General features: G+C 52.6%; 1 long non-coding RNA gene across 1 annotated transcript; it reads right to left on the bottom strand.

Moving 5' to 3' along the window:
• Nucleotides 1–3,281: 3,281 nt before the first annotated feature.
• LOC138430974 (uncharacterized) lies at nt 3,282–5,472 on the bottom strand. The gene is made up of 2 exons (XR_011253470.1): nt 4,706–5,472; nt 3,282–4,508 (listed from the first exon to the last, which is right to left on the bottom strand). It is a non-coding gene; the product is annotated as an uncharacterized lncRNA (long non-coding RNA).
• Nucleotides 5,473–13,769: the final 8,297 nt, after the last annotated feature.

Genomic DNA, 13,769 nt, shown 5'->3' with positions numbered 1-13,769 from the left:
TTACCAAAAGTCTCAGTTCTGGCAGGACGATGCCGCCAGCACAATGTAGCCAAGCACGTGCCCTTGAGCATCAGCTGCTGTCCTACACTTTAGTCCTGCTGGTCACTGGCCTATTCCTGCAAAGAAACAATGCCATTTTCTCAGTCCTTCCTCCCTAGGTACTCCTCTCAATGTCCTGTTTCTGGCCCTTACTCCATCCCCATTCAGATCCCTGTGTTTTTTAAAAATATTTATTTGACTGCACCGGGTCTTTAGTTGCAGCATTTGAACTCTTAGTTGCGGCATGTGGGATCTAGTTCCCTGACCAGGGATTGAACCTGGGCCCCCTGCATTGGGAATGCAGTTTCTGAGCCACTGGACCACCAGGGAAGTCCCCCCTGTGGTCACTGTCAGAGCCCCTGGGGATCTCTTTGGGCTGCCCTTCAGTCCCAACTAGACCTGGGCCTTACCCGGTTCAACTAGATCCCTGATATGGTACATGGAGACATTGCAACCAGCAAAAGGGGCCAACTTTTGACGTATAGTATGTGCCTCTGTGAGAATGCCGAGGGACAGCAGTATGTTTATATCTTAGAAAGTAGTATTTTCTTTGCAACTATATTATATGATTATTCCCCAGGAAAATCACTTTGGCCAACCCGTCTTCTACCCTCAGCTCCCCTCCTCACTCCCAGGCTCACCTTCTTCTCCAGGTGGCAGGACCCTTTCATCAGGGGAAACCCACAAAGTGTGTTTTTGGATGGTTAGGGAGTGGGGAGACAATGGTCCAGGCCACTCCAGGTTTCTACTCTTGAGTCTGAACAGACACACTGGACTGGGCCAAGCCAAGGGCTCAGCTTGGGGAGAATTGGGAGGGGAGAGGGTTCCCCTTTCTCCGGAGGCCCTGTCTTCCTCTGGGATGTCATACCCTAATTCAGCCCCCAGGGTCCACGCCCCAAGATAGGAGAACCATGATGGAATCAGAGGCCTAAGAAGGCCTGGACTTCACTGAATGGCTCTTGTAGGGACCAGATCTCCGATGTCTGAAGGTGTGGACTCTCCATGGTGAAGGAAGCCTGGAGGTGAGGGGCTGGCTTATAGGCTCTCAGAGAGAACCTTGACAAATCTGTCTTCTCCACTGGAGGAAGGGGTCAGTACAGGCATGCTGTGGGAGCACTTTGGCCCGCTAGGCCCGCTGCTCTTGAGAGGCCTCATCTGCACATGAGTCGCCCCTGAGCTCTAAGGAGTCTAGCCAGCTCAGCTAGAATGTCTTGAGAGACCATTTCTCAGACAGCAGGGTCCCCACTCTGCAGCCTGCATAACGAGCAGGCAACCAGGCTGTGCTTGACCATTCCCAAGGACTGGGCAACTCACAAGGTAGCCCCTTCCAGGTTGGTGGTTGAGATGATTGAGAAGTTAGAAATGGAGTGTCTGACAAGCCTTCAAGGCTGGTCCCTCTGTGGAAGTGAAGAAGGATCGGGCAGCACAGCTGGGATGTCTCTGTGAGGGAGGGAGATAAGGCAGGCTGCTTGTTTAGGGTGAGGCCTAGATCCTGGGGAAAATGTTTAGGCCTGGGAAGTAAGGGCGGAGAAGGCAATGGCACCCTACTTCAGTATTCTTGCCTGGAAAATCCCATGGATGGAGGAGCCTGGTAGGCTGCAGTCCATGGGGTCGCTGAGAGTTGGACACGACTCAGTGACTTCACTTTCACTTTTCACTTTCATGCATTGGAGAAGGAAATGGCAGCCCACTCCAGAGTTTTTGCCTGGAGAATCCCAGGGACAGCGGAGCCTGGTGGGCTGCCGTCTATGGGGTTGCACAGAGTCGGACACGACTGAAACGACTTAGCAGCAGCAGCAGCAGGGAAGTAGGGGACAGGGTTTGAGTCTTTGCTCAACTAATGAGGGAGTTCTTCTTTTCCTGGGGCCTCAGTTTCCCTAACTGCAAACTTTATGGGCTGGGCCTGGGGACTTCTAAGGGCTCTGCCCCTGGCAACGGATGCTCTTCCACAAGTCTATGAATAGTTAGCGAAGAGGGATCAGGTCTTGGTCCATGGGGGCTGGGCTGGCGCGAGATGCTCAGAGAATAGGCCTTGTGTGGGTCTGGACAAGGTTCCCTTTCATTTTGTGAGGCCTTGGCAGCAGCCCAGGGCCCACAGACTCTCTCTCCCGCCAAGGTCAACCTGACCCTGACCTGGGGGGCACCACTGCCTGGGGCAGTTGAGGTCAGGAGTTGGTGACTTGGGAGAAGGAGCCCAGTGCAGAGGTCCAGACTCCTGTCCTCTGGCTAGGCTGAGAGTCTGAGCAACTGTAGTTCTGTGTCTGGAGTTCCTGACACCTACCCAGGGCTCCACCCCACCCCCACTGCAATCTTGGTGGTCCTTGGAAAGACCTCCACTGGTCTTGGCGTCAAAGAAGCTTGGTATGGAATCCAGGCCTGTCACTTACTGGCCCAGTGACCTTGGGCAATTCACTGCCCCTCCTCATCTACAAGTCAGGGCTGCTTATGCTACTTTGGAGGTTGCTGGAGAGAAAAGACACCTGAGCAAGCGTCACACTCATCCATGGAGTGTGGCTGTATCCTTACTGGAAGCCCAGCTGATCGGAGACAGTGACAAGGAACCAGAACCAGATTGGACTTGCTTCCCGCTGCCTCAGCCCTCTGCCTCATGGTCTGTTTGTCCATCAGAGCACTGGGGGCTTCCAATTCTCAGGCCCTAAAATCTGTACAATTTAAAGTAGTCAAAACAAACCCTTCACTCAATTTATGCAGAAAGGGAACAAGCTCCTGGCCGGGCCTAATGGGTTCCAGGTGTGCAGTGTGCCCTGCAGCGGCTGAAGCAGCTACGGGGGCTGCGGCTGTGACTCTGCCCGGCGGGCTGGGGGTTCAACCGGGCCAGACCTTTCCAACCTGGCCCTCCAGCCTGTGAAGAATGTAGAGTGGGGTCAGGCCTACCCAGTATGGTGGGACAGCTCACCTTGTGCTCAGGAGCCTAGAGTTCAGAGCCAGGAGGTGCACACATGGGCATCTCCCAGACTGCTTCCCCACCTCTCTCCAGCACCCCCAGCACCCCCAGCACCGCCCCTCTGCTGCCGCATTCAATGCTGAACACCTCAGGTGAGTCTGGCCTTGACTTCAAGAGGTTCTGGGGTTGTTGAGATGACTCTCACAGACCTGTAAAACTCCTTCTCACAAGAGGTCAACCATGGGAGTGACCTCCCAAAGAGGCTCAGGGAACCGGGTGGGAGCCCAGGGGACAGGAATGAGGTTTCTTTTATTACCATTATATATTAATCATCATGTTATATAATCAGAGTGACAGTCATTATTTATTAATGGTGAGCCATGGGGCCAGGCACTATATTCAGTGCTTTCCATGCATGAGCTCAAGCACGGCCATACATGTCTAGGCTCTTGTTCTCTCCTGGAACAGAAAGGGGACAGGAGGCTCAAGGGTCCCAAAAGCCTTGCCTGAGGATCACTTGGTCAGGAACCTGCTGAAGTGGGGTGTGAGCCCAAGGCTGTCTGACCTGAAGGCAAGGCCCGTCCCACTCTACTATACTTTTCACAGGCTGGTCCAGTCTGTCCCTAAGGTGTCAGGGAGAGTGCAAGAGTGCACAAGTGTAAGTGTGTATGCAGGACTTGTGTAGGCAGGACCCGGTTAGAAGGTTCAGTTCAGTTCAGTTCAGTTGCTCAGTCGTGTCTGACTCTGCAACCCCATGGACCACAGCATGCCAGGCCTCCCTGTTCATCACCAACTCCCAGAGTTCACCCAAACTCATGTACATTGAGCCAGTGATGCCATCCAACTATCTCATCTTCTGTTGTCCCCTTCTCCTCCTGCCCTCAATCTTTCCCAGCATCAGGGTCTTTTCAAATGAGTCAGCTCTTTGCATCAGGTGGCCAAAGTATTGGAGTTTCAGCCTCAACATCAGTCCTTCCAATGAACACCCAGGACTGATTTCCTTTAGGATGGACTGGTTGGATCTCCTTGCAGTCCAAGGGACTCTCAAGAGTCTTCTCCAACACCACACTTCAAAAGCATCAATTCTTTGGCACTCAGCTTTCATTATAGTCCAACTCTCACATCCAAACATGACCACTGGAAAAACCATAGCTTTGACTAGATGTGCCTTTGTTGGCAAAGTAATGTCTCTGCTTTTGAATATGCTATCTAGGTTGGTCATAACTTTCCTTCCAAGGAGTAAGCGGCTTTTAATTTCATGGCTGCAATCACCATCTGCAGTGATTTTGGAGACCCCCAAAATAAAGTCTCCCACTGTTTCCAGTTTCCCCATCTATTTGCCATGAAGTTATGGGACCAGATGCCATGACCTTAGTTTTCTGACTGTTGGGCTTTAAGCCAACTTTTTCACTCTCCTCTTTCACTTTCATCAAGAGGCTCTTTAGTTCTTCGCTTTCTGCCATAAAGGTGGTATCATCTGCATATCTGAGGTTATTGATATTTCTCCCAGCAATCTTGATTCCAGCTTGTGCTTCATCCAGCCCAGCATTTCTCATGATGTACTCTGCATAGAAGTTAAATAAGCAGGGTGACAATATACAGCCTTGATGTACTCCTTTTCCTATTTGGAACCAGGTTAGAAGGTAGTGCAGGGATTTTTCCCTAGAGTGATGCCAGAAGCTTACACCCCCATCAGCTGGGCACACTGTCCCCTTGTCCAGACCCAGCCCACCCCTGCCCCCAGCTGCCTCACCCCCTCACCTCTGGACTGGAAGTGAAGTGAAGTGAAGTGAAGTCGCTCAGTCGTGTCCGATTCTTTGTGACCCGTGGACTGTAGCCCACCAAGCTCCTCCATCCATGGGATTCTCCAGGCACCCCCTCAATGTGAGCTGGGCAGCAGAGGAGACGCTCAGTATTGGGGCCACTGTGTAATCATTCCACTCTCAGCCACACCAGCTGGGCCCTCAGGGACAGACTGCGTAGTCCCTGCTGGGGAAGGACTTGAGACCCACCCTAGGACTGCAGGTGCTCTGGGGGCATGACTATCTCAGTCCTCCTGTTTGGGTAATTATTAGTAATAATCATTTTGAGTTTCTATTGTCTTAATAATCTTCCCATATAAATAGACCTCTTTTTGTTATAACTTCTCAAAACACTTTGTACTTTCCTTCCTAACACCAATTTGTAATTTTAAATTTATTTACATGTCTCTTTGGTTAATTCTGTCTTCTGGCTAGACTGCAAGCTCCAAAGGGTAGTCTACTTTCTGCCATTGCCCCAGTGCCCGGCACAATGGTGGCACATAGTCCACACTTGACAAATTTTTGTTGGAGATATTTATGGATGAATGAGTGAATTGGAGGCAGTGGAAAGCTAAGAATAGGTGAAGGAGGCTAGGAAGGGAGAGAAGTATGAGGATGCAGCTTTGGCGTCTGTCTATGGAGCTGGGTGGGATGGCATTGTTGGTGGCCCCTGAGAAGCCAAGTGTGGCTCTGGGTTGTGGCGGCTAAACTCTAGGGCATCATCACCTGCCTGCACTCAAACTGTGTGTCCCCTGCCACACTCCTCCCGGGGCAGGAAATCAGGAGGAATCTGTGGATGCAAGCCTCTCTTACATCTCCAGACCCTCAGAACCCAGAAAGGTCACCAGCCAAAGTTTCCCTGCCTTCCACAGGCACTCAAAAGGGAATTCTTGAAGGACCTCAGTATGTGGGCCACTCAAGGAGGTATGGAGAGCCAATCAAGACTACAGTCACAGGAAGGGACTTTTCCCAGCCTGTGTCCCATTCCCCTGTGTCCCTAGAGCTGTTGAGCTCTAGCCCTCAATCCCCACTCCTTAGCCCCAATATTCTGGGAGTGTGGAAAGGGAAGTTTTTAGGAAGATCTGGGCTCAAAACCAGCTCTGGCAAGTTCTAGATGGGAGACCTTGAGCACCCTTAGCTTCCCCATCTCCAGAAGGGAGGTGATAATCTCCACTATTAGTGTTGCTGAAGATCGTGTGTGCAGAGTTATTCTAGTGTGTGACATCAAGGAGGCACTCTGTGAAGGGCAATTCCCGGACTCTCATTCTTGCTCTGCCACCAACGAGCCATGTGATCTTGGGGAGGACACACCACCTCTTGGGCTCAGCTGCATCTGTCAAACAGGAGGGTTGGATCAGATCATCTTGAAGGCCCCTTCCAGCTCTAACTTGCTTGGTTCTATTCTGAGCAGGGAGCCCCACCTCTGGGGCAGGGGCAACGGGAACATTCTTTCAGCTCAGATTCAACCCAGGCACATGCCTGCCCAGCCCCATCCCGCACATTTAGCCTGGAGCTGTTGCCACCTTGGCGGCGCCCTTGGCACCAGGCTGTTCCCCGCCCCCGCCCCCTTGCCAAGGCCACAGGTGGGTGGCTCCATTCCTGTCCGGTGGTAGGACAGGAGGACAGAGGAAGAGGATGGGGGAGAAGAGGGAAGGGTAACCTGGCTGGAGGAATGTAGTGAGGGCTAGGGCAGGGCCGTGAACCCTGTGGAGTTCATTCCAGCGCTATCACTTTCTAGCCGTGTGGGTCCTTGGGCAATTGGCTATAACTTCTCAGAAGCCTGTTTCCTCATTTAGGAACCAATAATAACAACAATTTCTACAACCCCGTTGGATTGCTGTGAGATTAAATAAGAATACATGTCAAGTGACTGGTATTCTGGAGTTTTGTTCTCCGGGGTGGGGGTGGGGGTGTGGAAGGCTCACACAACCTTTCCTCAGCCCCTGGGGAGGGGGAAGTTTCTTGAAGGCATATGCGGGCGCTGGGGCGACTTTCCAGTGGGCCTGCGGATCTCACCCCGCAGGCTGAGCCCCCTCCCCCTGGACTGGCAGCTTGAGGGCCGGGGCCGGGGAGCCCCAGCCCGCAGCTCAGAGGGGTAGGCTGCGGCCAGAGCCAGCCCCCTAACCCCCACCCGCACCGCCTCTGCCTCCGTGCTAGCGTCTTTGATCTGCAACCTTCAGGGGGATTAAGAGCCTGAGAGCCCCTCTCCCCGGGGTCCCCCGCTCCCCGCCGCCGCCCTCCCTCCGGGCTGACCTCCCAGTCGGCGGCCCGGGCTAGGGGTTGGCTCCGCCGCCGGTGGTCCCCGCTCCTGCCCGCCGCGCCTCCGGGCAGGCCACTGGGATTACAGGGGCAGCGGCCGCGGCGGGCGGCTTCCGGGAGCTCTGGGGTAGGGGGCTGCTGGGGCCCTGGGGGGGCGGGACGAGTGGAGGGGGCTGGGGACGGGGTGGGTAAGGGCCCCGGCGCCTCCCGGCCATTTTGGCCGGGGAATCGGAGTAAAGTGTTTAAAAAGAAAAACTCTCCGGAGGAGGACGTAACCTTTTCTTAACATCTGGGGCTCAATTAGCTAATGACAGCAAAGCCTTCTCCGGTGTCGCTGACCCCTCTGCAACAGCCCCGCTCCCCCACCCCTGGTATTTATACAGCTGCGGCCCCTCGCTGGGACGCGGGGCAGGGGGCTTGGCTGGGTTATCTCGGCGGAGATCCGCCGCCCACCCCAAAAAAAAGAGAAAGAAAAGGCTTAGCGCACGGTCCCGCCCACCACCCTGCAGCCCTCCTCGTCGCCGCTGGCTCTCTTCCCTTCCCTCTCGCAGCTCTGGTCGCTGCCTCCGCCTTCTTCCTCCGGCCTCCTCGAATCTCTGTGCTTTGCCGCTTCTGCCCATTTCCTCACTCCTCCACTCTCTCTCCCCTTTCGAGTCCGCCACCCCCTTGCCTGGTTGTCTCTCTTTTCGCCCCTCTTTCTCTGTCTTTTCTCTCTCTCCCCAGCGGCTTCCCCACTCTTTCTAACTCTGAATAGCTCCCTTGTTCCCCTCTGGGTTCCTGTCTCCCTCTTATTCTCCTGCTTCCTCCCCACCTTTGTCTGTCCCTGTCTCAATCGCTGAATGCCTCTCTGTCCTCCAAGAGGTGCGTTCTGCCCTGGCTGCCAGGCAGACACTCCTGAGGGGAGCGGGCCTGCTGCTGGGCCCGCTCTGGGCCAAGCATCTTTCCCACTGCAGAGCTGCGCAGGCCTAGGGCTGGACGCTTGCTGACTTACCTGGATCCCGGGTGTGGGGAGTGTGGGAGGGCCGTTTTTAAGGCGCTAGCTCTTCTTGGTTAGAGCCAGAGGGAATCCCTAGAGGCTTCTCAAGATGCCTGGCCACTCCAGCTTCTGGAATCTCACCCTTCCTGCCACTTGCTCACTGCCACCCAACCCCAACACCCCCAACATAGTCGGTATTTTGAATTCAGATGCTAGTGCAGACACACACTTTCCTATTTGTCTTCCTTCAGCACAGTTAAAACAAGCAGGGATCTTTTAAAATAATCCACCAACACTAAGGAAAAAAAGTGGTAAGTGCAGAAACTAAAAATAGCACAAAAGAGACCTGCCCAGAGACAGCAGTAGGGTAGCAAAGAAGAGAATAAGGTTTGGAATTAGGCTAGATTCAATTCGGAACTCCATTGTTAAAACAATTCTGTAATCCTGGTCGAATCACTTGAGCCTCAGTTCCCTCACCTGTAAAATGGGGATAATAATAATTATTAAACAATAATGAAATTCTTTGCCTAGAAAACTGCCTATAGTCAGTGCAAGGCGAAGTTCTTTCTTTAGGACATTTGCTTTTTATTTTCTTGGAGAAAATCTTGCAGTCTATGGTTTTTCCAAGAGAATAACATTTTCCAGGAATTCTACTTCCTTTTATAAATACACTTGAAACTCTCGCACCCCTTGCTGTCTCCTCTGTATAAGAGAGAAGGCTTCAGATCCCTTTCAGGGAAGAGCTCAGGTGGTTAGCGTTTGCAAACACCCGAGTGGGAGGAGTTCTGAGCCCTAGGGTTGACTCTGGGTAGGACCCTCGGCTTACAGAATCCTGGATGCAGAGCCGGGTGCCTCGCGTACAGGAACATGAATCTCCACGAGAACCAACCGAAAAGGGTACAATTAGCCTGTTTTATATCCGGGGAGACGGAAAAGCAATTTTCTAAGTACCACTGCTATCTCGGAGTAGAAACTAGACTGGATCCCAGGGGTCTATCCTCTAGAGCCCAGGAGGAGGTCTCCCCACCGGCAGAAGCGGGAAAGGTGCGGGGACACTTTGGGCAGGCCGCGCGGGGCAGAGAGGCACAGCTGGCACTCTTTCTGGGAAGCACTGGTAGGTGGGCTCCACCCTCCGACCCGGAGCCGCCGGCCCTGGGTGCAGGGGGGAGGGGGAGACTCTGGGAAGAGTGTTGAGCCCCGGCCGCCGACGCTGGACTGGCTGCCCGCGCGCCGGGCTCGCTGCCGGCACCGGATGGAGAGTCCCGAGAAGGCTTAATTTGCAGGAAGACATTCTCATCAGATCTCGGCTCCGGCAGCGGAGCGCTGCTGCCGGGGGTCGGACGGGGCTCCTCTCAGCACCCCTCCCCCGGGCCCCGGCTGGGCGAGAAACAGAGCTGGTGGTAAAAGAAACTGGAGCCGCGGCGCCGAGGCGGCCGCGAGGGGTTGGGGCCTTGGAGGGCCTGGCTGCCTCTTGCCAAGGTCAATCAAGCCGTCCCCGGCTCGGGAGGCGCGCGCTGAATGCGCCGGGCGGCGAGGGGCGAAGGGCCGGAGGTGGGGGGCCAGGGTAGGGCAGGAGTCCCGCCCCGATGGATGCTTCCCGCCCCCTCTCGGGGCAGGTACTCTGGCTTCCCCGGCCCCGGGGAGGATGGAGTTGTGGTGCGCGGGCCAGAGGCTGGGACCCAGGCTGCGGGGTCTGACCCCCTCAGGCGGAAATAGAGTCTAATTAGAGACGTTTTTATGCTAATATGCACCTGGCTAGGCTTTTCTAGAGCGGAGAAAGTGTGTCGTGTAGAAGGGAAGAAATTCCGGAGAGAGCAAAGTTCCGGAAGCACTTGATTCCATGATAAAAGGCTCCACGGCTCTACTCACCCGGCTGAGTGGCCTCGGGGAAGTTACTTGAAGATGCTATTGGGCTTCAGTTTTCTATTCTGAAAAAAGGGACATGGGTCAAGTTTCTTCCCAGGCTGGTCATTCTCAGCAACAAAGTGGAAGTCCAGCCCTCAGGTTGCTGTGGAGGCTGGAGAGGGGACGAGTTTCGGGAGGTGTGAGGTATATGGCAGAGGGCAGAATCTTGGGCGTTGCAGAGCATCCCGAGTCATAAAAACCAGAGACATTTCCAAGGGCCTGTGGCTGACTGTCCCCGCTGTTAGCCACTTGTCAAACTAGTCCACAAGTCAAAGTGATGGGCCCAGGGGAAGGAAACTAAACAAGGGTCCCCGGATTGATGGCAGCAGGTCAGAAGGAAGAGGGTCCGTGGTAAAAGAAGATGGGAGATGGGGCTGGGCAGCAGGGAGGAGAAGTGGGTGTTTTATGGTAGGACCCGCTTGAGCTTAAATATAAGTTTGGGGTGGAGGGGAGAGATGAATTGAAGATGCCAAGGAGAGAAAGGGCAGTTGACTGATGGGGTCATGTCCTGGAGCAGGTAGAAGGGTGGGAGCTAGACCACAAGTGGGAAGGAACTGGAGACACTTTGGGGTGGTAGGTGGCGGGAGGAGGAGAGGCTGTTTGACCTGGAGGGAACACACTTCATTGGCCTTACTAAGCTCAGTGGTGGAGGAGGCCTCAATGTGGTCATCTAGTGGAGAAGGCAATGGCAACCCATTCCAGTACTCTTGCCTGGAAAATCCGATGGACAGAGGAGCATGGTAGGCTGCAGTCCATGGGGTCACGAAGAGTCGGACATGACTGAGCGACTTCACTTTCACTTTTCACTTTCATGCATTGGAGAAGGAAATGGCAACCCACTCCAGTGTTCTTGCCTGGAGAATCCCAGGGACAGGGGAGCCTGGTGAGCTGCCGTCTCGGGGGTTGCACGGAGTTGGACACGACTGAAGCGACTTAGCAGCAGCAGCAGCAGCAGTGAGGAGTAAGAGTGGACTTGGGAAGAATTTACCTTGGAGACGGAATTGGGAGTAGGGTGGGCAGGATGGAAGTGCTGATGAGCAAGGATGCTGCTGAGGTTAGAGTACAAGGATTTGAAAGCAAAGTAAAAGAAATCTTTGAGGAGAGAGGAGAGCACTGGCATTTACTGAGATCGCCGTATGTCCTTCCATTCATTGTTTCATTTAATTCCCTACCACACAGTGCAGTAGGTGTTATTAATCCCCTTTTATAGACGGGGAAATGGAGGCTGAGAGTGATGATGATCTTTGCCCAGGGTCACATAGCTGGTAAGAGATGAAGGCCTGATTTGAACCCTGGTCTTTCTGCCTCAGAACGGAGGCTGCTCCCATTTTGCTCCACAGGGCAGGAGTTCTGACCCTGGGGCCTCAGCGGTCCTTCCTTCCCCAGGTGTGGTCATCCTGAGGCACTGACCCATTTGGCTGGCAGGAAGGGCTGGGCTTTTGACTCCTGCGGTCTGTCCTGAGCTTGCAGGAAACTTCCACCCCGCTGAGATGAGCAGTGGGGGGGGGGGGGGGCGGGGGTCGGAAAGAGTGGGCCTTTTCCCCCCTACATGAGACTGAACCATATATATTTTTCTGCAAAACACCATTTTATCTTAGTATTTCTGTATATACACCTGTTTTAAAGTTGTGTACTCCTCCTTTGTATGGTTATTCGGTTTATTATTTACTTTTTTCTTACCACTGGACGGGTATAGAAACGTTTATATCGTTTCCACAGTGTTGCAGTCAGAGTGCTTTAGTGCACAGCCATCTTTGTAAGAATATCTTTGAGCAGAAAGAGTTTTTCCCACAGGATGGATTCCTAGAAGTGGCATCAATGGATCAGGGATATGCTTGTTTTAAGTTCTTATGAATAGTACTAAACATCCCTCCAAAGAGGCTGTATCAATTTACAGTCTCTCCATCAAAGTATGAGCGTCCCCATTCTTTCACAGGCTTGCCACTGAGTATCATATAATATATATACATATTTGCCAATCTAGTGAGCAAAATAGAGTCTTTCACTTTTGTTTTCATGTCTATTTCCCTGACTCTCTGCAGCTCAATCAGAGGGCCTTAGCTAAAGAAGGCATTGTTTGTGAAAACCTGAAGACAAGCTCAAGAATGAGTAGCAGAGATGTAGGGCAGCGCTGAGGAAGAGCTTAACATCAGTGAATGCTGTCAGGACCTAGATAAGGGAGGCAGCTCAGCTCTTTTCTCTGAGCATGTTCCTGTACTCCAGGTGGGTCAGATGCCTCCTGAGCACTGAATGAGGGCTGGCTTGGTGTTGTTTAGTCGCTCGGTCATGTCGACTCATTGCGACCCCACGCACTGTAGTCCACTAAGCTCCTCTGTCCATGGGATTTCCCAGGCAAGAATACTGGAGTGGGTTGCCATTTCCTTTCTCCAGGGAATTCCTCACCTAGGGATCAAGCCTGCATCTCCTGCATTGCAGGTAGATTCTTTACCACTGAGCCACCTAGGAAGCCTGAGGGCTGGCTGCCAGGGTACAAGCTACAGGAACAAGCTAATAGGCTGCACGGGCAGAGGAAGGCAGGTTTCAGGGAAGGCCCAGGAATGAGTTCAGCTTCCTGAAAGAGCCAGGGAAGATGAGGGTCACCAGGTTCTGAGTGCTCAATGGAAACTGGGAGGTCCATAGGCTGAAGAGGTGAATGATGGAAAGAGAATAGGACTTCAGATTCTTGACTTAGTAGGGGAGGGAGGAGGTGGGGAATGGTGGGAGCACCCCTCCATCCCAGACACATACACCTATGTACATACCTATCCCTAGGGTATTCATAACATAGTTGACATTTTTGAGTACTAATTATATGACATTGACTTGTGTTTCCATTTATTGAATGACTTTGTCCTGCAATAATTCTATGAGATAGGTATCATTATTATCCCCATTTTAGAGATGAGGACATGGAGGCATAGAGTTAAGTTGCTTACCCAAGGTTGTGATGCTTGAAAGTGGCTAAGCTATAATTCAGACTTAGGTTATGGGGCTTCCGAGGCCAAGCTTCCAGCCATTATACACATGGCTTTTCACAGCCTTCCTCAGCCAGTATAATAATAATAACTACCATTAACTGAGAGTAAACCAGGAACACTATATTTTTGTCTCTAATACTTACAACAAGTCTATGTAAAAGAAGGTGTTATCCTTAATCTAAAGTTGAGAAAAGTGAAGTTCAGATAAGCTGAGTACCTTGGCTAAGATCACCCAGCTAAAAAAGAACGAGAGTCAGAATTTGTACTCAGATTTGTATGAATCTGAAGCCCCAGCCTCTTCCATGTCACCACAGACCTTCATGACATAAGGAGAGGAGAAATGCCACAACACAGAGTGGTCAGGACTGGAAGGGGCCTCTGAAACCAAATTCTCCAAATTCTCTTGCATTATAGACATAGAAAGGGGGCATTCCCTGTTGGTCCAATGATTAGGACTTGGCACTTCAAATGCTGGGGCCTGGGTTCAAAAAAAAAAAAAGCACAAGTCATTTAGATGGAGAAAGAGAGGTACAGAGTTGTTACATGTCCAAGGTTACTCAGTGAATCTCAGAACCAGGCGCTTCTCCAGGGCTCCTGCTGTTTAGAGGGACTGAAATTTTTGCCTCATCTCTACATGTGAGTGCAGCCAGCAGAGGAAGGTATGTATGTGTGTGTGTGGGTAGGGAGGGCAAAGGGGCTGTCTGCCAATCCCTCCCTCGTCAGCGGGACTGGCTGGGAAGCAGAGTGGTTGTTTGGAAGAGGAATCTAGGGAAGTCATCCTTTCCCTGGAACCTCTTCTCCCCTACATTCTCCTCTTAGCACGTACACACACACACACACATATCTACCCCCAACTTAAGCACAGCATGAGCTGGTATCCTTGGATGGAGCTTCTTTTGAAGGCT

The sequence above is a fragment of the Ovis canadensis genome, chromosome 1 (genome assembly GCF_042477335.2).
Source record: "Ovis canadensis isolate MfBH-ARS-UI-01 breed Bighorn chromosome 1, ARS-UI_OviCan_v2, whole genome shotgun sequence".
In the NCBI taxonomy this organism is placed as follows: Eukaryota; Metazoa; Chordata; class Mammalia; order Artiodactyla; family Bovidae; genus Ovis; species Ovis canadensis.
Note: the sequence above shows the minus strand (reverse complement) of the source record. Positions and strands in the feature narration are given on the sequence as shown.